The sequence below is a fragment of the Anolis carolinensis genome, chromosome 4, assembly GCF_035594765.1.
Source record: "Anolis carolinensis isolate JA03-04 chromosome 4, rAnoCar3.1.pri, whole genome shotgun sequence".
Lineage (NCBI taxonomy): Eukaryota > Metazoa > Chordata > Lepidosauria > Squamata > Dactyloidae > Anolis > Anolis carolinensis.
In genome coordinates this window covers 228,531,861-228,552,121 of record NC_085844.1, presented here as the reverse complement: position 1 = coordinate 228,552,121, position 20,261 = coordinate 228,531,861, and the positions used below count along the sequence as shown (strand labels likewise).

General features: G+C 38.7%; 1 long non-coding RNA gene and 3 other non-coding genes across 5 annotated transcripts; all 4 read right to left on the bottom strand.

The window, feature by feature from the left end:
- Window positions 1-15,245: 15,245 nt before the first annotated feature.
- Window positions 15,246-20,233, bottom strand: LOC100559786 (uncharacterized). Of its 2 annotated transcripts, none has more exons than XR_506325.2 (6): window positions 20,116-20,233; window positions 18,639-18,737; window positions 17,393-17,508; window positions 16,409-16,493; window positions 15,957-16,045; window positions 15,246-15,397 (listed from the first exon to the last, which is right to left on the bottom strand). It is a non-coding gene; the product is annotated as an uncharacterized LOC100559786 (long non-coding RNA). The 2 variants fall into 2 exon arrangements; XR_506324.2 differs by having other exon boundaries at window positions 20,090-20,127.
- On the bottom strand, window positions 15,809-15,900 carry LOC134299099 (small nucleolar SNORD12/SNORD106). Its single transcript, XR_010006237.1, has one exon. It is a non-coding gene; the product is annotated as a small nucleolar SNORD12/SNORD106 (small nucleolar RNA).
- Window positions 16,261-16,352, bottom strand: LOC134299100 (small nucleolar SNORD12/SNORD106). The gene has a single exon (XR_010006238.1). It is a non-coding gene; the product is annotated as a small nucleolar SNORD12/SNORD106 (small nucleolar RNA).
- On the bottom strand, window positions 17,581-17,671 carry LOC134299098 (small nucleolar SNORD12/SNORD106). The gene has a single exon (XR_010006236.1). It is a non-coding gene; the product is annotated as a small nucleolar SNORD12/SNORD106 (small nucleolar RNA).
- Window positions 20,234-20,261: the final 28 nt, after the last annotated feature.

Below are 20,261 nucleotides of genomic sequence, written 5' to 3'. Positions count from 1 at the left end.
AGTTCCCTTGATTCCAAAGATGTATGTCATTGTACATAGTTAAAGTGGTGTCAAACTTCATCAATTCTACAGCATAGATGCAGACAAAATCATCACATATGTGTATATAAATTGGCACATATAAATCCATGCCATCTTATTTGGTAATGTGTTCTCTCCCTCTGTTTTGGCAACAAGAGCGATCATAGCATTGACTTCATAATAGGAGTCTCTCTAGCAAGTGGCCTCACACTAGGATGATGAAAGGTTGCGGGATTAATTGCTTTCTGACATCCTTGAACAAGGATTTAACAAAGACAGGGGAACTTCCAGTAATGCACACGGCCATATAGCTGTGCTTGCAAAAAGCATATTTGTTTAGTAGTTTGAAGATGGCAGATCAATGTGCAATCCCACTGCCAAGATTACAACATCATTTTCTCAGTCAGCTGGGATTTATTAATTTCTTCTCACTTTAAGAGCACCTAGTCTCTGTAACACAAAACAGATGGAAAAGAAGATAGAGGCCTTTCCCTCCTTCAGACAACCCGCTCAGTCATGAATGTAACCACTCAATACAACAATAAAAAACAAATGAAAAAGAGAGATAAGGAAACTGAGCAAATATCTGAGAGCAGGTGTTTAGAGATGTCTTTCTTCTTTTTCTGACATTCTGTGAAAATAATGATACTAAAACCTGGGAAATTGGGCTATTTATATTCACAGATGCTCTTAACTTTTCAATATCCTCAGCTTTGGCAACTGAATGATGAACGTAATGCAGCTTTGATGGAAAACTGCAAGTAAAACTGTGGGAAGGGTTAGACTGAAGACAGACAGATGACACTGTATATTTCAAGAGGTAGAAAAGACTAGTGAAGTGGGATTTTTGAAGTAAGGCTTAGGAGAGCCTGTATTTTTCATTAGTGACAGTTCAGCTGTGAATGATTAACCATATAAACAGACAAAACTACCTTAGAGGGAGTTGGATTATTGGCACCTGTAGTCCAGTGTTGTGAAAGCGAATGCATAGCAAGCAAGTTAAGACATTTCTTTGCCATCAGGCATTTGGGGGAGGATGAGGAGCATACTGCTGGGGGAGATTATGAGTGGAAGCTGTCAGAACCCTGGCAGCAGAGCACCAATAACCATACACAGAGGCCAGTCTCTATCTAATATCTTTATTAAAGAAATATATAAAATCAATAAAAACAAGTGAAGAATATAGTTCAGAAGCAGACCTTTCAAATGAGGTCAAATATAGTCCAAAAATGTATTGTCCAAATAATGATATTAGAGTTCAAAGTTTTAATCCACTTGACCGAAACACACACTATTGCCAAGCAATAGTGTGGGGAAATGACAGAGTCTTAGAGTCCAATGAAGCTTGACAACAAGGCTGGAAATAAACTTGATTCTTGACTAGATCCGTGACTGGAGACAAGGCAAAACATGAAGCATGAAGCAGAGTCCGTGGTAAAAACGCAAGGCAGGGCAAGGCATGAAGCTTGATCCGGGAAGCAAGGAACTGGGTTTACGAAGTCCACACACGATCTCTCTCCTGAAGGTGATCAATTGACTCCGCAAAGAATCCCTCGCGTCAAACACCTATATTGGGTCTCGTTTTCCCGCCAACAGAACTCTTTCCCAAGAGAACGAGAAGCGAAACCCAACTCTGTCCAGATGCATGACTTCTTAGAATTTCCCAAGGGAAGCAGACCTAATCAGCCATTTGTTTGGCAGCGATTCTCAGACTTCTCCGATTAGCTTCCCTGACTCCCCTGTCTTTAGAATAAAATTCCTTCCTGGGAAACGGAGGGGAGTACTGTCCAAGAGCTGGTTTACTGAATTCTTGAGGGCAAACATCAACATCCTGCAGGTGAAGAGACTCCAGTTCTTGTTGAACCGGCGAAAACCCCATGTTTTCGTCTTCATCTGTCACAATAGTACTAGGAACAGGACTACAAGGCCCATGAGTCATCACAGAAGCTGAGGAATATTTTATTTTAAATGTAATTTTAATTCTATGAGTATTTTTATTGTATCTTGCATTCATGACACAAATATTTAATTGTTTTTTAACTTTGGCATTTGTCATGTTTTAAAATGTATTGGATTTTAAAATGGATTTTTTGTGTTATTGTTAGCTGCCTTGGGAGCACCCGATGGCACAGTGAGTTAACCCGCTGAGCTGCTGAACTTGCTGACTGAAAGGTTGGCAGTTCGAATCCGGGGAGGAGGGTGAGCTCCCGCTGTTAGCCCCAGCTTCTGCCAACCTAGCAGTTCAAAAACATGCAAATGTGAGTAGATCAATAGGTACCGCTTCAGTGGGAAGGTAAGGGTGCTCCATGTAGTCATGCTGGCCACATGACCTTGGAGGTGTCTACGGGCAAGCCTGGCTCTTTGGCTTAGAAATGGGGATGAGCATCAACTCCAATCAGACACAATTTAATGTCATGAAAAAATCTTTACCTTTACCTGAGCTACCCTGAGTCCCCATGGGGAGAAAGATAGGGTAGAATTATTATTATTGTTGTTGTTGTTGTTGTTGTTGTTATTATTATTATTTTATTGTATGACACAGCAAACAAGATAGATATGCTGGATTTCATATCACAAAATCACAAGTCGAACACTTCCCAAGCATTTAGGACTGTGTGATGTATTTTCGGATGATGCGTGCAGATCCCAGTAGGGTGGCCTTTTGCAGTTGGCAGATCGTAATTTTGTCAATGTCTATTGTTTCCAAATGCCGGCTGAGATCTTTTGGCACAGCACCCAGTGTGCCCATTACCACCGGGACCACCTGCACTGGTTTCTGCCAGAGTCTTTGAAGTTCAATCTTGAGGTCCTGATAGCGATTATTATTATTATTATTATTATTATTATTATTATTATTATTATTATTATTATTATTTCCAGCCTTTTACCTGTTGACACTGAAGGCTGAAACAGTGCCCTCAGCAAGGTCGTATTGGCTGGCATCCTGTTTATGACAGATGCAGGTGTATATTGCCCTATACATGTGGAACAGACTTTTGCACCATTGTATAATGCATATCTTAGGCATGGGAGTTGAGTTTTATATGCCTTTGGTGTGCACACAAATATGAAACGCATGGTTTTATGTGGAATACAAAATGGCACCACATGCAACTTTATTTCTGCAACCTACACATAAGGACATATTTCAATTGTTGGACAACAATGTCCAATTGCATCTGTACTGGAACCTATGCAAGCATAAGTCACCAACAGGATACCTGCCACTAACATTTTTCATTCCTGGTCAAATATTTCGTGTTTTTCTACAAACCATTTTTAATTCTTTAGGTAAAAGGAGGAGGAGGAGGAGGAGGAGAAAATCAGTCAAATCTCCTTAAGACATTAAATATTTCAAAGAGAAAAGTATAGACAGTCCTCCACATTTGCTGCGGTTAGGGCATGGGGCCCCTGCAAAAGTGTGTGTTTGGTAGGAAGAGACATACATTTTAAAAATGCTTTTTTTTTAACCTGACAGAACTCCTTTCTAGGAATGTCTAGGTTTTCCAACATCATTTGTTTTTTGCCAAAAGCTAATAATTGAATCACACTATTATTTATTTATTTGCGGTTATCGCCCTTCTCAACCCCGAAAGGGACTCAGGGTGGTTCACAGTGAACCGCCCTGAATCCCCTTCGGGGTTGAGAAGGGCGGTATATAAATAGAGGACTAGAGGACCTAGAGCAGTGATTCTCAACCTGTGAGTCCTCAGGTGTTTTGGCCAGGTTACCATCTATTAGGATTTCTGGGAATTGAAGGCAAAAACATCTGGGGACCCACAGCTTGAGAACCTGAGTTTCCTATAGTGTCCTATAGTGTCATGCTAGTTGCTCTATAGTCAGCTTCTGGTGCAAATTGACCATATAGTTGCATTGGACAACCTAGAGATTCCTAAAGAGAACATTTAATCATGTCTGCAAATAATCGAATCCACAAAAGTCAAACATGCACTTAGATATTGTATCTAAGTAAACCACCTGGTAAGTAACACAATCTGTTGCAGGATATTTAAAGTCTCCAGTGTCCACCACTGAACCTTGACCAAATTCTGCTAGATTGCCCAGTTGCCAACTTAAAGGCAGACAATGTATCATGAAAGTGCATTAGTGGCAACAGAACATATTGGAAGAAGGACTATCTCAATGCCTTTTGCTGTCTAAAGCAAAGGACAAGATATCAGACACATATCCCATTCCAAGGACAGATGCTAACTGGACAAGTCAGTTGAACAGCATCCTCCTCTGTCATTAACGCCAATGGGCTAGTTTAAAGAGTACAGGGTAGGTTATATACAGCTTCAACATTCAGTAGAGGGAAACAGACAGGGGATCCTGGTAGAAGTGCTGGGTGTCCACAGCTTGTGACCCTTGAGGCAGTTGTTTCACGCTGCCTAATGGTAAAGTTGGTCCTGACTGGTATAATACCTTAAGTGCTGTGACATTTGTTTGGCACTGTTTGTACAGACTTTTATTGCAAAGTAAATATCCTTAGGTATTTTATAGGCATGCAAATGGAGAGGTGAAATGAAGGTGTGAAGGTAGCCTGGAATTAGTGAATAAAGTACAGTAGTGGAGCATGCTGGGTGAGAGAAGGAATGTGATCTTTGGAATGGAAGTTGAATGACAATGAGGGTGACTTTTTATTACTAGGAATAAAAGGTACAGAAAGAGGAATTATACAGATGAGATTTATTGAAAGTTACCAGTAGCTGTAATATATAGAATACACTAACTTCAAACTTCTACCTTCATATTAAGACAACTGCCATATTTTTATATTATTAAATTTGTGTGTGTGTATGTATGTGTGTGTGTGTGTGTGTGTATGTATATATGTGTGTGTGTGTGTGTATATGTATGTGTATGTGTGTGTGTGTGTGTGTGTGTGTGTGTGTATGTGTGTATGTATATATATATATATATATATATATATATATATATATATATATATCAACCACACCTGATTATCTGGTGAAGCTATCTAGGGCATTAACATAATTATAATGGATGGGATATTTAGGGTTTTGGTTCTTGTGGATTACTAGAGAGAGGTGGAATTACAAGTAGAGGAAGTTAAATCCATACCTAGGGAATTTTACAAGGTAGCTAATAACTCAACAGGGAATAAAGCTTTCAAATCTACCTAAACGTTTGTGCTATGCATGTGCTAAGAAAAGAGACAAGGTTTATGCGCCCGATTTTGCTCTAGTTCGATAAATAGTATGAAAAAATATAAACCTCTTTGAAATGTTGTGAGCCTAGGTGGGACATATGACATAATGAAATATATACACAGTATGTGAGCAGGGATCCTCATTTGGTTTACAGTGTTCCCTCACTTATCGCAGGGGTTAGGTTCCAGGACCACTCGCAATAAGTGAAAATCCGTGAAGTAGGGACACTATATTTATTTTAATATTTATACATTATTTTAGTAGTTATACATTATTTTAAGTCTTTATCTACCAATCGTGTGTTGATAAATCGCCTCCTTCTCCTCCAGTTGGCACTTGGGCTCCTTTTCTCTCCCTTTGGCTTCTCCTGCCTCCCTTCCTTAGGCTGTAAATTGTAATTTTTTTATGATTTATAATAGTCTTTTAGAGTTTATTGAAAAACCGCAAAACAACAAATCCGTGAAAAGTGAACCATGAAGTAGTGAGGGAACACTGTATATTCTTGAGCTATTCCAGGACTCCAGAAATATTTTAAAACAAATTTCAAGTTTTACATAATTACTAAAAAATATAGCATTTTTATTTATGTATTGATAAACTTATGGGACCTGATATATCTTAGGATCTTAATTCGGCCATGGGCAATATAGCAAAAACAGCCTTTAGTACTTCTTTTTTTAAGTAGACTGAATCCATTAAGGCAAAAGCAGCTGGTTCCCACTGTCATCTTTACAGCCCTATTTTAAGAACAGCAAGGATCTAGTATCCTCGGATTTGTTCAGCTGGACTGATACACTGACAGTTTAATTCTTGGGATCTAAAACTATGCATGGGTGCAACTGGAATCCTTATCTTGAAAGGAGCGCTTTACTCATGTTACTGGAACTAATAAATCAACCTCCATCTTTCCATGGGATTCCATAGTATTTTTCAAGCTACGCCAACCATCTTTGACCTTTGGAGAAGACACACTTTGGGGGCCCATTCACCTAAGGCTGATCCTGTCAGCTCAAGCACAATTTGTGAGGTTTCTGTATAAAAATATTATCCATTTAGTCTTATGTTTTGTAGTCCTACTTAAGCATAATGCATCCAGGGGGGCGGTGAGATCTGAGATGCTAATGGATAAAATTCAGGATGAAGTAATAACTATCTTTCACTGAAATTAGTTTCTTTTTTTTGGGGGGGGGGGGGCACTGGCACATGTCCAAACTAGCCAAACTATTTTTGGGTGAAAATTTTGGTCTACATCTAAATTCCCCCCCCCCCCCCCCAAATTAAGGGATACTTCTGATATAGAGGCAGTTTTAGCTGCTGAAGTCTTCCTTTTTTCATACATTTGTCATGATCAGAAAATGCCTTCAGAAAAACACAGCAGCTAAATTTTAAAAATAATGTCTGCATCACATGGATTTCACATAGGTATAGGGGCTAGATTGAGACCTAAAATTAAATTCAGATTTAGGCTGGATCTACACAGCTATATAATCCAGTATCTGGTCCCAAATTGTCTGCACTGCCATATAATCCAATTCAAAGCAGATATTCTGGGATCAAAAACTGGATTATATGGCAGTGTAGAAAGTGCCTTAGGGCCCTTCCACATGGCCATATAATCCAGAATATCAAGATAGATAATCCACAATATCTGCTTTGAACTGGATTATGAGTCCACACTGCCATATAATCCAGTTCATTGTGGATTTTATACAGCTGTGTGGAAGGAGCCGTAGTCTTACAAGCACACACCATAGTTTTGTGTGCTCCTCCTACTTTCTTCCTTCCACACTATGGCCATGAGAAGGAAACTTACATTTTTCAGTTTACCAAATCTTCTTGTGTGGTTAACCCTTCATGATTGTGGAAACACAATTATCTGAAACTGTAATATGAAGTTAGTTTTCCTATGCCCAAACTGGATAAATTGCACAAACAGTGCAACACAACTGGGAAGCTATGGTCCCAATAAATTGCAGGAGCATTTGCAACAAGATTTTTCAAGGCAACTATAAAGCATACATTGAAAAAAATGCAGATAAGATAAAAAGAGAAAAGTCATGGAAGGGAATAATGATAAGTAATAAACAGTATTTATGTTTAAGTATAAAACAAAATACAGTTTGTATTTCTGGTGTTTTGTTTACTTAAGATATGCTTCTATTTGACTAAACTCTCCTTCATTTTGCTTTTATGCTTCAGGACTTTACTAGCTACAGCCAGGGTATAACTAGTATGTGCTTCTTTGACTGGCTTCATCATATTCTTTCTGTACTGTCTGTCTGTGAGAAATGTAAAGAAAACAATCAAAGGAAAGATGTCAATGACAAATGGGGTCACTAGACTTTAAATAATGACATTTTAAAAGAACTGCGAACTTTTAAATAACATGTTAAATGAGCAAGAGTAATTGGCATTATGGCTCCAAAGTTTCATTATAATACCTTTGAATAGCAATAATCCCTCCTTATTATCTCTCTATATAAATTGGAGAAGGGTGAAGGAACTCTGTTAGCCAATTCTCATGTTATATTGTCAGAGAGAAAGAGATTCAGAGATGAACTTAGAGAGCACTGGAAGCTGATATATAACAAGCCAGACTATTGATCCATTAACTACAACTCCTGAGTCAGCATGACTCTGTGTAAAAATGTCCTCTGTGTGAAGAGGTATCAAACTGACATTTGGTTTAAAGATCAAGAACTGGTAGAAGGGAGAACTGGGACTTCAAAGTTCCCTGTAAAAACTTAGCAACTGGATAGCAAACTGAACAGTTCCACAATCTTACCAAAATATGTATGATAAGAGATGTTTATATGGACTAATCCGTTCTAAATTTGCACCTATGCACATGAATGAGCATTTTGTCAATTCATAAGTAGCTAGCTACCTTAACAAAGACATAAAGCTGAACTCATAGAAGATCTTTACTTATGATTCATCAGCTCAGACTACATCCATTGGACTATTGGATTAAAACCCGTTAGGACCATAACCTATTGGGCAGCAGAGTTTCAGGATTGTTCCTTTAGTTTATTGGGTAATGGAAGATCACTGGGTGCATAAATATCTTGTTTCTATTTGATACTCAGCAGACAAATTTTCAAGTAGACTTCTTTAAAATAACATGTTTGTTTTACTCATAACTTTAAACATACAGATACATTTCTTATCTGGTTAAGCTTGAAAACGTTTCAGTTTGTATCTTTAACTTATAATCTTTAACGAGTATCTTCAAAACTATATTGCTTTGTACAGCTGTCTTTAATAACAGGCTATTTCCATGAAACTCAAGCCTCAACTGTCATCTAACTCCTAACACTGGCTTCGGTACTCAAACAGACTCAAGGCTCAATGGTCCTTCCTCAACTGTCATCCTTTTAAACTGCATTCTAAACAGTCACTGAAACAGTCACATGACCTGCAGCCCCTCCCACTGCCTTAAGTACATAGAGCTAAGAAAACTGCAAACCAAAGGAAGCATAGACTTCAGGAAATAAACAACACGTTATAAACACACAAAACATTAGATAGAGTAGGATTGTGAAGGTTGCTATCTCCTACAATAAGACATATTTATATGCACTAATGTTAGGGATTCCTCTTCTTCAAAAGAGGAAAGGGAGCAGGAAAGTGTTCATGAGTCAGAGGGGCAGTCAGAATCTGAGGAGGAGATTTTGCAAGTACCCACATTTCAGGAAAGGCAAAAGGAAACAGAGCAGAGATGTCGTTCAGCTAGAATAGCTGCCAGAAATGCAGCTGAGTAATTGGGAACCGCCCTAGCAGCTGTCGGGGAATTCAGGGCTATAAATCAGAAGCAGGTGCAGTCAGCTTTTGCTGGTAACAAACTGACTCTAATGCCTAAGCCTTCGTTCCTCTTGTGCTTACTTCGAGTCTGCATCTGGGAAACTGCTCCTAAGGATTTATTGCTGTTTCTTTGTCTGAAGTAAGACTCCTACTTGATTTGGAAATTTATCAGAGACTTAAGAACTGTGTTTGCCTTAAGACTTCCTTTCTTTCTTTTGCATTATATCACTGAGTGTGCTGTTCTTTATGTTTTGCTGAAGTAAAGCAGATTTCATTTACTTACCACATTGTTTTAAGGCTGTTCTTGAAAGACAAAACAGGACAACTTATCAGTTCTAAATTTGCACCTATGCATATGAATGAGCATTAGAAAATACTTTTTGTCAATTCATAAGCTAGCTACCTTAACTAAGGCATAAAGCTAAACTCATCGATGATCTTTGCTTATGATTCATCAGCACAGACTACATCCATGTGCACACATTATACCTGCCAAGTGCATGTAAATTTTTATACAATAAAGTAGTCTAGCCGTTGACAGTTTATGCCATTGTAAATGTGTTAGTATGAGGGGTGGATGAAAAATCTTGAGACACCTGTGAAATAGCCGCTGTGGGATGACCAAAATATTTTCTTGGGAAGAACAATTCTTTATCATATTTGCTGTCACATTTCAACCATGTGAGAGGTACTGCTCTCTGATGACAGGGGGAAACATCAGGAAAAATTGAGACTCCCAGTAGTGATAACTGTGTTGCAGATTGTTCAACAATGGAGGAGAATGTGGCACATGTGATCATGAAGGACCATCAATTGACACTGCGATTCATAGGAGAAAAGCTGGAAATTTCACACAAACATGTGCATGCCATTATCCATGACAAAAAGCCTGAAAGGAAAGCATTTCCTATGTGACAACATTGTAATGGCTGCTGTGAATGACTGGCGCAACTCCCAGGAGAAATAATTTTCCCTCCAAGGGCTGGCTAACCTGGAGAACAGATGGGGAAAGTATATCAAAGCGGAGGGGGAGTATGTGGAACAGGTGTGCCTTTTCATCAGTCAGACAACCACATCACAAGTAGGCTCAAGACTTTTCATCCACCCCTTGTATTTAAGGTGATTCTGTTGTTATTATTTAAGAACAGGGGTTGCCCGCTCAAACAAAAGGCAAGGCTTCTTTATTTAATAGTGATAATAAATAAAGAAGTGGTACAATAAGTTTGATCAGATGGAACAACCAAATGGCTCTTCTCTCAGCCCTCTGTATTCTCTTGCATTCTGGATACTTCTTCAGACTTGGTCCCACTCTCCACAAGCCAGTAAATAGCAATGTGAGGTAGAAAGGGTATCACAGCTAAAGGTGGGCTTTGTGGAGTGTGGGAGGAGACAGACTGTAATATTTCTACTCGGCATAATTTTCCAGTATCTCTTCCTGATTCAGGATCTGTTTAACAATGAAGGCAACAGGAGCCTTACCCTATATTCATCCTGGCAATCCTACTTAAGGGAGTATTTAACATATCCAGAAAACATCATCTGCCAAATAATGACTGCGTATTCAGAATCAATGCTGTGTTCTGAGCCAGCAAAAGAGTAAAATAGTATTCAGGCAGAGTATTAACTTCATAACAGCAAGCATTACGACCTGGGCTCATTTATATTTTTTAAAAGATAATTTTGAAAGTTTGTGGGATGCGTGCATCACACAAACACACTCACATATGCACTCTTAACTAAGTTCTTTGTGAAAGTTTCTAAGCTGGGAAATTCAAATGACTTCTGGTTATTTTAACCATACAAATCAAAGGAGTTTGCTCCATGGGAGATATCCTCCTCCACTCACTTTGGGTTTCAGTAATAGCTGTGTTTCAGGCATGGTGATATGATAATTACAAGGGAACTACAGAAAGCCCATATTTGTCCTGGAGAAAAAGTAATCCCAGCTCTTGCGTGGGCCATTTTGTATTGTAAAGCAGAACAGTGAATCATGTACCTGTACCAAACCACTCACCTAAACGAAGCTCCACAGTACTCAAAGCCAGTCAAATTAGTTTGACACATAAGGTAGAACATAGCTTTCTAACCTCAGCAATAAAAATTTGGTTTTTAGAAGGTCAGTAACTATAACTAACCATTTGCTACCCATTCATGGCATGCAAAATCTGTTGCCTGATGTAATCACTTCAGACAGAGCCATTATTATTATTATTATTATTATTATTATTATTATTATTATTATTATTATTATTTCTTCCTTCATTTGGCAGAATGAAGTTGGTACTTCTCTGTTTTCCCCCCTCCATTTTCTTCTTCCCCTTCTGCTAAGAGGTAACTCTTCTCAACTCTTACAATTTTCATAAGAAGTGCAATCAAAGCTGCTCCAGAGTAAAACACAAACCAATGGATTCAAATTCCACCTAAACAGACCACTCATAGCACTGTCCACTTGAATGCTCTCTAAACCTAAATGAAAAGTGGTTCTAATGGCTTATTTGTAACAGTCATGCAAGCTGAGGTGTCTGATGTACTCTTCCCAGTGGAAACTATAACCTTCAAAATGCACAAATATCCCATTTTTATTTGGTGTTTATGGTGGTTTGTAGCCTCTGTCCCACGGAGTTTCCATTTTATGAACCCATCTCCAGTATCCAATAAAACTTAACAAGTAGCTTCCATGTGGTGTTGCAACAAAGTTTGCACTTACCGATTCACAGGAGATGTAACTTTGAGAAATCTTAGGTCTCCAACTGCGTGGCTGGCTTGTAAGACCAATGGCTATTTCACATTATTGTTTCAATGTCTGTAGCTTCCCTTTGTCTCCACTAATAATAGGTTTGGGCTACTACAATGTACTAATTCAAAGGGGGGGGGGGGATACTGGCTTATAGCCAAACTGAACAGCAGGTAAGGTCTACAGGTCTGTGGATAGCCAAATGTTGACAGAATGTATTCAGATGTGCTCGATTGAACTGCCATTCTCTTGCACTGTGAGCATGACTATGCGCTTCATTAGGCACTTCATGTGTGGTCTGGTCTCTGAGACTTAGTTTTCAATTTCTACATAGGTAGTATTTACATTCACATAAATAAAGTACATATGCTCTTCCCTGCTTTACCCTTAGCATAAGTCTGACAGAAGATCACCCAGTGTATTTCCTGGAAACATTATAAACAATGTATTCACTGTAAGAGCTGTTTGACAGTGGTATAGAGCGCTTGGAGGATGGCTCCCTATTTATATTATAGAATCATAGTTGGAAGGGACCACACAGATCATTTGAAGGCACTTAAATATAAGTTGGCTAGCAGGAATGCTTTAGTTGGCATGGCAGTGAGCTGAACCAGATGGCCCTTCCAACTCTTATGATTGGAGGGTAAACGTCTTGAAATTGACTTATGATGTTCCCTAATCTATACCTTTCAGATTTTGCCATTGCCTTTCTATACAGCTGAGTATGATTTGTTTCTATGGCTGAATGGGGATTTGAACCATTGTCTCCAGCATCATTGTCCATTACTCAAAATATTGCACCACACCAGCTCAGTTAATTGCATTACAATAAACCATAAAATAAAAATATTGCTACAGGCATGATAATTATTTTAATTCCCTCCATCTAGGAATGAAGCATTTATGACATGGAGAAGGGACAAATGATTTAAATGCCCTCCATAATTAAGATAGAGGGTTGGGTAACAAGTCATCAAACTCATTCCTCAGCAAAAGATGTGCCCACAGCACCCCCTGCAGCCTCGCAAGTCCAGCTAAATCTTTGAATTTCATTCTTAGCCATTAATAGAAATCTTTCTCCACTTCGGAAGCAAACATCCCCAGTGACAAATTTTAGATGAGAAAAATTCTCAAGAGACTTCTGCATTTGCCTGGGATCAGGAAGCTCAACTAAAGTGGCATTTTGCTGGCATCGACCCCAGCATCTCACCTAAGATATTGATTTTATTGCAAGGAGGGTTTGTAAACATGGACCTTAGAACCAGCCAAGATCTCAAGCTTCCCGATAGCAATATGCGAGCTACAAATATCTGAAGTAATTCAAGCTGAAACAATTTTTGCCTTCGGTAAATTTCCAAGGTTATGAATGAACAGAAAAAGTTCCTTTTAGGTTTCAAAAGCAATAGAAACCCAGTGTAACCGGCCCGAGTTCCATTATTCATATTTTCTTTGCAATTTTAACCCTAGTTGCCACTACAGAATCAGCCTAAAAATGTCAACACCTGTGGGTTTTTTTTTTAACCAGCGAGAATTTGAACTTGGCCTATCCGCACACCACTACTCCCTCAAATCACTTGTTTGCTATTTTATTATACTTGTATTGCTTGTTAATTGTTATTTCTGTCGTCAGAGATAGATTCACGGACACCCCTTAATCAAAGATGGGTATATAATAGAATTGGAAGGGAAGCCTCACCTGCCTTGGGTCTGTGGAGATTGAAAATGTTTAGCTCTCCAAGAAAAATTTACTGAAGGCTGACATTTAGTTTCAGCAAAAATATTGATTATATTGTAGACAGCTACTTTGGGAGTAACTCATTAAAACTGATTAAAGGCATATAAAGGGAGAATTATTCTCTGCCATAATAATAATAATAATAATAATACTTTATTTATATACCGCCCTATCTCCCGGATGGGACTCAGGGCGGTTTACAGTCATAAAAGCAACACAAACATTACATAACAACATAATACACATTATTAAACAAAGTAAAATAATACAGTTATAACAATAAATCACACTTACATGACCAGATCAAGGGGACTGCCATGTCCTAAGGCTATGTAGGAATTGTATTTGGGTGACTTGTGTCACATCAGGTTTGGTACTGAAAAAACTACTTGACTGAGCAAAATACTTCATCCTCCAAGCAGGAAACCACAAGTCAGCTGAACACCTTGAGTGTTCTGCTATCTTCAATGTATGAAAAATGGACACCGTAGTGTTAAAAGGCATCAACCTTAAAATCCCAGCCTATAATTAGGAACATAGGAAGTACCTTATACTGAATCAGACCTTTGATACATGTAGACCAACTTGACAAACTGTTCTCTGGGGTTTCAAATAGAATTAATTCCTAGCCCTATCTGGAGATGCCCAGTAATTTTTATCTGCCATAAGCACTATATCAGGCGCACCCAGAGTAGGGCATTCTTATCAAATTTAGCTGTTTGGTTAACTTAACCGAATGGTTCTCAACCGGTGGGCCCCCAAATGTTTTGGCCTTCATCTCCCAGAAATCCTAACAGCTGGCAAACTGGCTGGGATTTCTGAGAGTTGTAGACCAAAACACCCAGAGACCCAAAGGTTGAGAACCGACTTAACCAGACATTGGCACTGTGGATTTTAGCCCTTACCAAAAAGAGAACAGGTAGTTAAGCATTTTATTAAATCCCAAGACTACGTTCTTAAATTGAAGCGTACTTTAATTGAAGGCATTATTCAGTTTATAGATTGCAGTGAAAGAAAAAATTACTCCAATAGGAAAAGTACCCCATACTTTTGAAACTCAACATTAATACCAACAGCCACCATGCCACTGCTTAAATATTGCATTAGTACCCTGAAAGTAGAATTACTATAACTTAAGGCATATTCATTATGCATTTGCTAGTAGGTACTGAATTAACAAGGCACTTCAGCTGTTTAGGTTTTTTAATGCATGAATTTTTCTTCCACTTAAGACTTTACATCAGCTCCTGTGTTTTTTTTAAAGTTCACATTCAAACTACATTGGCTGCATTGTAACCCACAGGGAGTGCTGGGTTGGAGGATAGCCTCATTTGGGCAATCAATGAGCATATACTGAACAAGTAAACTCAAGTATGTTAACCCTGAAGGCGCTGAATGTTTGACACACACCTGCTCTCTGGGCCCATTACTCAAGACTTCAAAACAATCACTACTTGATATTACATAAGCTTTGAGGAACTGAGCCCATTTAGTTCCTGTTTCATACAGCAGCCGCAGCCTAGAAGTAGCCAACATTTTCATACTTCCAGTCAGCTGGGGGAACTCTGATTCACATCCATATGCTCTGCTAACCAAGGGTTATTTAAGTGGAGAATGTATGAAATGAAGATGCTGTTTAAAAAATATGTAACTTCTCATCAAACTAGAACTCGTTCCCACTTAATTCCATCTCTAGTACAGTAATTGTGATGAAACAGTTTTTGCAACCAGATAAACAAATTCAGCCACTGGCAACAACAAAGAATAATGACTACTGTTTGCTAGTGTACAAGTAATGTGTTTATTGGTCATCATCAGTACTGAATTCCAAATCAATTCTTCTCTAGAATATTCAACATTGCAGCTGATTCTGTGGATAACTTCAGCTTCAAAGCAGCCAACCAGCCAAGTAACCTAGAATCTTTGAACCTGTTAAAAGAAATCAATAAAAGTTAGCAATTTGGATACAGCAGGCTGTGCTGTATTAAATGTCCCAAAGACAAAATGATGGAGCAATAATTAGATAAATATGTCCCTTGTAACCACAGAATAGGTGCAATCCAACAAAATTTTCTAGGTTGTCCAGACAATTTAACTGTATTTTTCTGCTGGATGTTGCTGTAAGAATTACCTTGGTGGATCTAGTAATATCTAGAGCTGGTCCTTCAGAGGAACTCTATAGTAACATCCAGTAAAAGTTGTTCATTTCAAAGGGTTTGCTATTTTCAATGATAACTCAAATGAGCCAGATTCATAGATCTCCAGTGAGGAATCAGCATTCCATAAAAACATTCTGTCTTCAAAGCTCCAAACAAAAGAAAGCAATTTTGTGATTTGAATTCAGTGGAATCAGACTATCTGGCTAGAATTCACATCTTATCAGCATTACCGATATGATGGGGAAAAAAGATAAAGTCATCATATACCACTGAATACATATTACAATGATGTCTGTTATACTCTTTTCTGAATAGGAGTTTGGTTTTACCTTAGAGCCTCCAATCCTTCCTTAGAGTGGGGTGGAAAGACCAGCTGCCTCCTCTTTGTCCAGAAGTCTAATCCGATCGAACCAACCATCTACAAAACAGGAAAAGTGGTTTATCTCCAAGAAAACAATACAAGATCTTCCAGATGTTTTCTGCACTTCTCATCAGTCCCAGAAAATAATGGTGACAAATACAGAAAGCAACCTCTGGAGGCCTACCAATTTCACATCCCTGAATTATTGTAAGATACAAATAGCTGGACGTTGACGATCTGTATTGATGTACATGCAATTTTGTGATTTGAATTCAGCGGAATCAGACCATCTGGCTAGAATTCACATCTTATCAGCATTACCGATATGATGGGGAAAAAAGATAAAGTCATCATATACCACTGAATACATATTACAATGATGTCTATTATACTCTTTTCTGAATAGGAGTTTGATTTTACCTTAGAGCCTCCAATCCTTCCTTAGAGTGGGGTGGAAAGACCAGCTGCCTCCTCACTGACCAGAAGTCTAATCCAATCGAACTATCTACAAAACAGGGAAATGGTATCTCCATGAAATCAATACTAGATCTTCCAGATGTTTTCACCACTTCTCATCCATCGCAGAAAACAAGGGTGACAATACAGAAAGCAACATCTTAGATATAAATAGCTGGATGCTGGAGATCTGTAGTGATGTAAACATTTCAAGGGCCTTTGGCGCTATTATTATAATACAATTCCACTTTAAATTTGGATACATTGGAGCTTATGCTCACTCGAGGATGTTTTTTTATTATACTATGTAACAAAATCTGAAAAAATGTCTGTTCCTGGTTTAAAAGTGTTATATTGAAAAACTATAGCAAAACATGTCATAGGATGTTCCACAAAAACGAAGTTTTTGCTGTTTAATAAACCTTTTCCATGTTTTTATGATAGAACCAATTAGGAAATGACATTTAAACCAGGAACAAAAATCATGTTACATAGTGTTATCTGTACCAAGGTCAAGAGTCCTTCCACTCTTGATTCTCTTCCAGCCATAGCAGAAAGCCAAACTTGGAAGAAAGCTGGATTTAGTCAGAAACATTTGCCAAGTTATTGCCAATTACCAGGAGCTAACAGGTGATCCCAGTCCTAATTACACGAGCTCAGAGTGAAGGGTCTTGATCAGGGAAATTCTTTACCACCAGCATTGTCTGTGTGCCTTCAAGTTACCTGTCAACATGTGGCATCCTCATGAATTTCATAGGGTTTTCTTAAGAAATACTCAAGAGGTTTGCCATTCTCTACCTCTGAAAGTCAGCATCTGGTATTATTCAGAGGCCTTTCATCCAAGTACTAACAATCTCACCAAATCAGGGCTTTTATTTATTTTTTTAAAGGAGGAATCGTGGGGATAATTTTCTAAATTGACCCACCCAAGTGAAAAGCAACCCTTACTTTTATGCTTCTCTGGTCTGTTCAAAAGAAGTGCTCTGTTTCATCCCAATCCAGCCATGTCTACTTTTAGAACCAATCATTTCTGTCTCCGTCTTTTCCAGTGCTTCATTTTCATCCTAAAGACACAGAAAGCAAATGACTCATATCATTCATATCCAGATGATGTTATGGGGGGACCACCCAGTTATGCTGATGTATCAGACAAATCTGGCTAAAAATAGCAAAATCAACAGTGTCGATCTGATGGGGAAAAAAGTTTTAGTCATCATATACATCAGCTTTATAGATGCACAAGTGAAGGGATGGCTTTCATCATGCATTTATGGCATTGGAAATTATTACCAGAGAGCTTGCAATGTAGACAAAGCCCATAATGCCTGAAAATGTAGCTGAAATTCTTTAAAATTTTTAAGGATTCCTAAACTACCATACTTTTTCCTGCCACATAATCCCAGGGAGAAAAAGCTTCCATTGAAACACAATCGGCTCAAAGACATTAAAAGGAAACCGATCATGAAGTCATGCTACACTTTTGTCAACAGGATCCCCTAATTGTCCTGCAAACCTAATCAAGCATACTATGAAAGATTGATCAAGAACAATACTACAAATATGGCATCTCTGGAGTTCCCAGCTTCCTTATGGATACTTTCTCAGTGAATCAGGCTAACACTGCCTTGCCGGTAAAACCATTGCTCAAAATATCAGGCAACTAAATTAGCCTTAAAATGTGCTTCCTTTTGAGTTTTGAATACTATGTCATTTGTTTTTGAACAAAAAGACCAGAATGTATTTTTACTTGAAAACAACTAATACTATAAGCAGTACAAGCACTATGAGCCAGATTTCCCCAAGTTGAATGCCCATGCTGCCCGGGGACAATGAGTTTATATCCCAACACATCTAGAAAATACCAAATTTGGAAAAATTGCTATAAATATTGCATCTCCCCCACACCAGAAATCAGTTGCCCCAGGTATTCTGTACCCTAGGCCCAATGTTTAGAATACAGCTTGATCTGAAAGATTATCTGGAACGGCTGTCTGTGTACAAGCCAGGTGCCAAAATATATCTGAGTACACAGAGCCACTATCTTTCTCTTTAAAACATTATTTCAAAACAATGAGTATATTTGCATTAATGAGGAAACTACTAAAGCCATCCACTCCACTGTGTGCATATGGACTAGCAGAGCATTAAATATTTTTTATTGAAGACTTTGGTGGTTAATTTTAACTTTACTCACTTGCTATTCTTTCAAAAGTCTGACAAAACCTTGGCATTTCAGGTGACTCCCACACCTGTCTGGATAGTTTTCTGATAGAGTACATTGTGCATGCTTGCCCTAAATAGAAAGGAAAACAAATTAATCATGGGAGAGGTTCAGCCTGAACTATATGTAAGGGCTGCATGGCCATGTTCGAGAAGCATTCTCTCCTGAGGTTTCACCCACATCTATTGTTGTGGGTGTATTAAGTACAATATTCACACTTGTCTCTAACGACAGAGTTCTTTCTTCCACAGATATATAAACCTCCCTTGCTTAGCTTCCAATATATCTCACAACCTCTGAAGATGCCTGCCATAGATGTGGGAAAAACATCGTGAGCTAATACTTCTGGAACATGGCCACACAGCCCAAAAAACTCACAGCAACTCAGTGCTCCTAATTCTGGCTTCCCACCCACTTTTTCAGTGGACTTTTGGTGCACGAGAACAAGTCTTGGCTTAACACTGATGGGGAAAAAAGTCTGGTAAGGCACATCTACACTGACCACTGAAATCAGTTTCAAATCAGTATTTAAGAAAAATCCTGGAACTGGTTTGAGGCCTGGATGGTGATTACACAAACCACAAAGCACTTTTTTTTGTGGGAGTTTGTCGTCTGGCTACTGCAGTTTGAAAGTACAGTAGAGTCTCACTTATCCAACATAAACGGGCTAGCAGAACGTTGGATAAGCGAATATGTTGGATAATAAGGAGGGATTAAGGAAAAGCCTATTAAACATCAAATTAGGTTATGGTTTTACAAATTAAGCACCAAAACATCATGTTTAACAACAAATTTGACATAAAAAGTAGTTTAATACACAGTAACGCTACATAATAATTACTGTATTTACGAATTTAGTACCAAAACATCACAATGTATTGAAAACAAGACTACAAAAACATTGACTACTAAAAGGCAGACTGCGTTGCATAATCCAGAACGTTGGATAAGCGAATGTTGGATAAGTGAGACTCTACTGTAGATCCAAACTGCATTAAATAATCCACGTAGAGGCCCTAGTCATGATACGCACAAACTGCAAGAGACTTATAACTGAGGTATTCGCCTTTAAGGGCTTCACTCAGAAAGAATGCAGCAGTGTAAGAATCTTTCAATTTCAAAGGCTTGAATATGGCTGCCATGATCCTCCTAGCTGCCATTGCCTCCCATGAGGCTGTTAGGAATGGTCGAAGTTGAAGTCCAAAACACCTGGAAGGAAGGCCCAAGTTTGCTTTAATAGCTGCTACTGACTACTGCCCACCCTGAAGGCAAGGCCCATATCTTACGAGGGGGAAAAATAATAAATAAGGAGGCCGAAGCGACCTGAAACCAAACGAGTCAAGTAATATCATGCTTTTTTATCTGCTATTTTAGGCTGCCCGCATTCACACGTCCACGTTTTGTGGTCGATGACACTGGATTACCTTCCCCGGCCTCCCTTGCTTCTTACCTCTTCGGAAGCCGCGTGGAAAAGGCCGCGCAGACGCACTCGGCGCCCTTATATAGTCCCCTTTGCACCTCACTGCGCATGCTCTTCTCAAGGCATTCTGGACAATGTAGTTCCGCCGGCGGACATTGGAGAGGTGTGTTCCTATT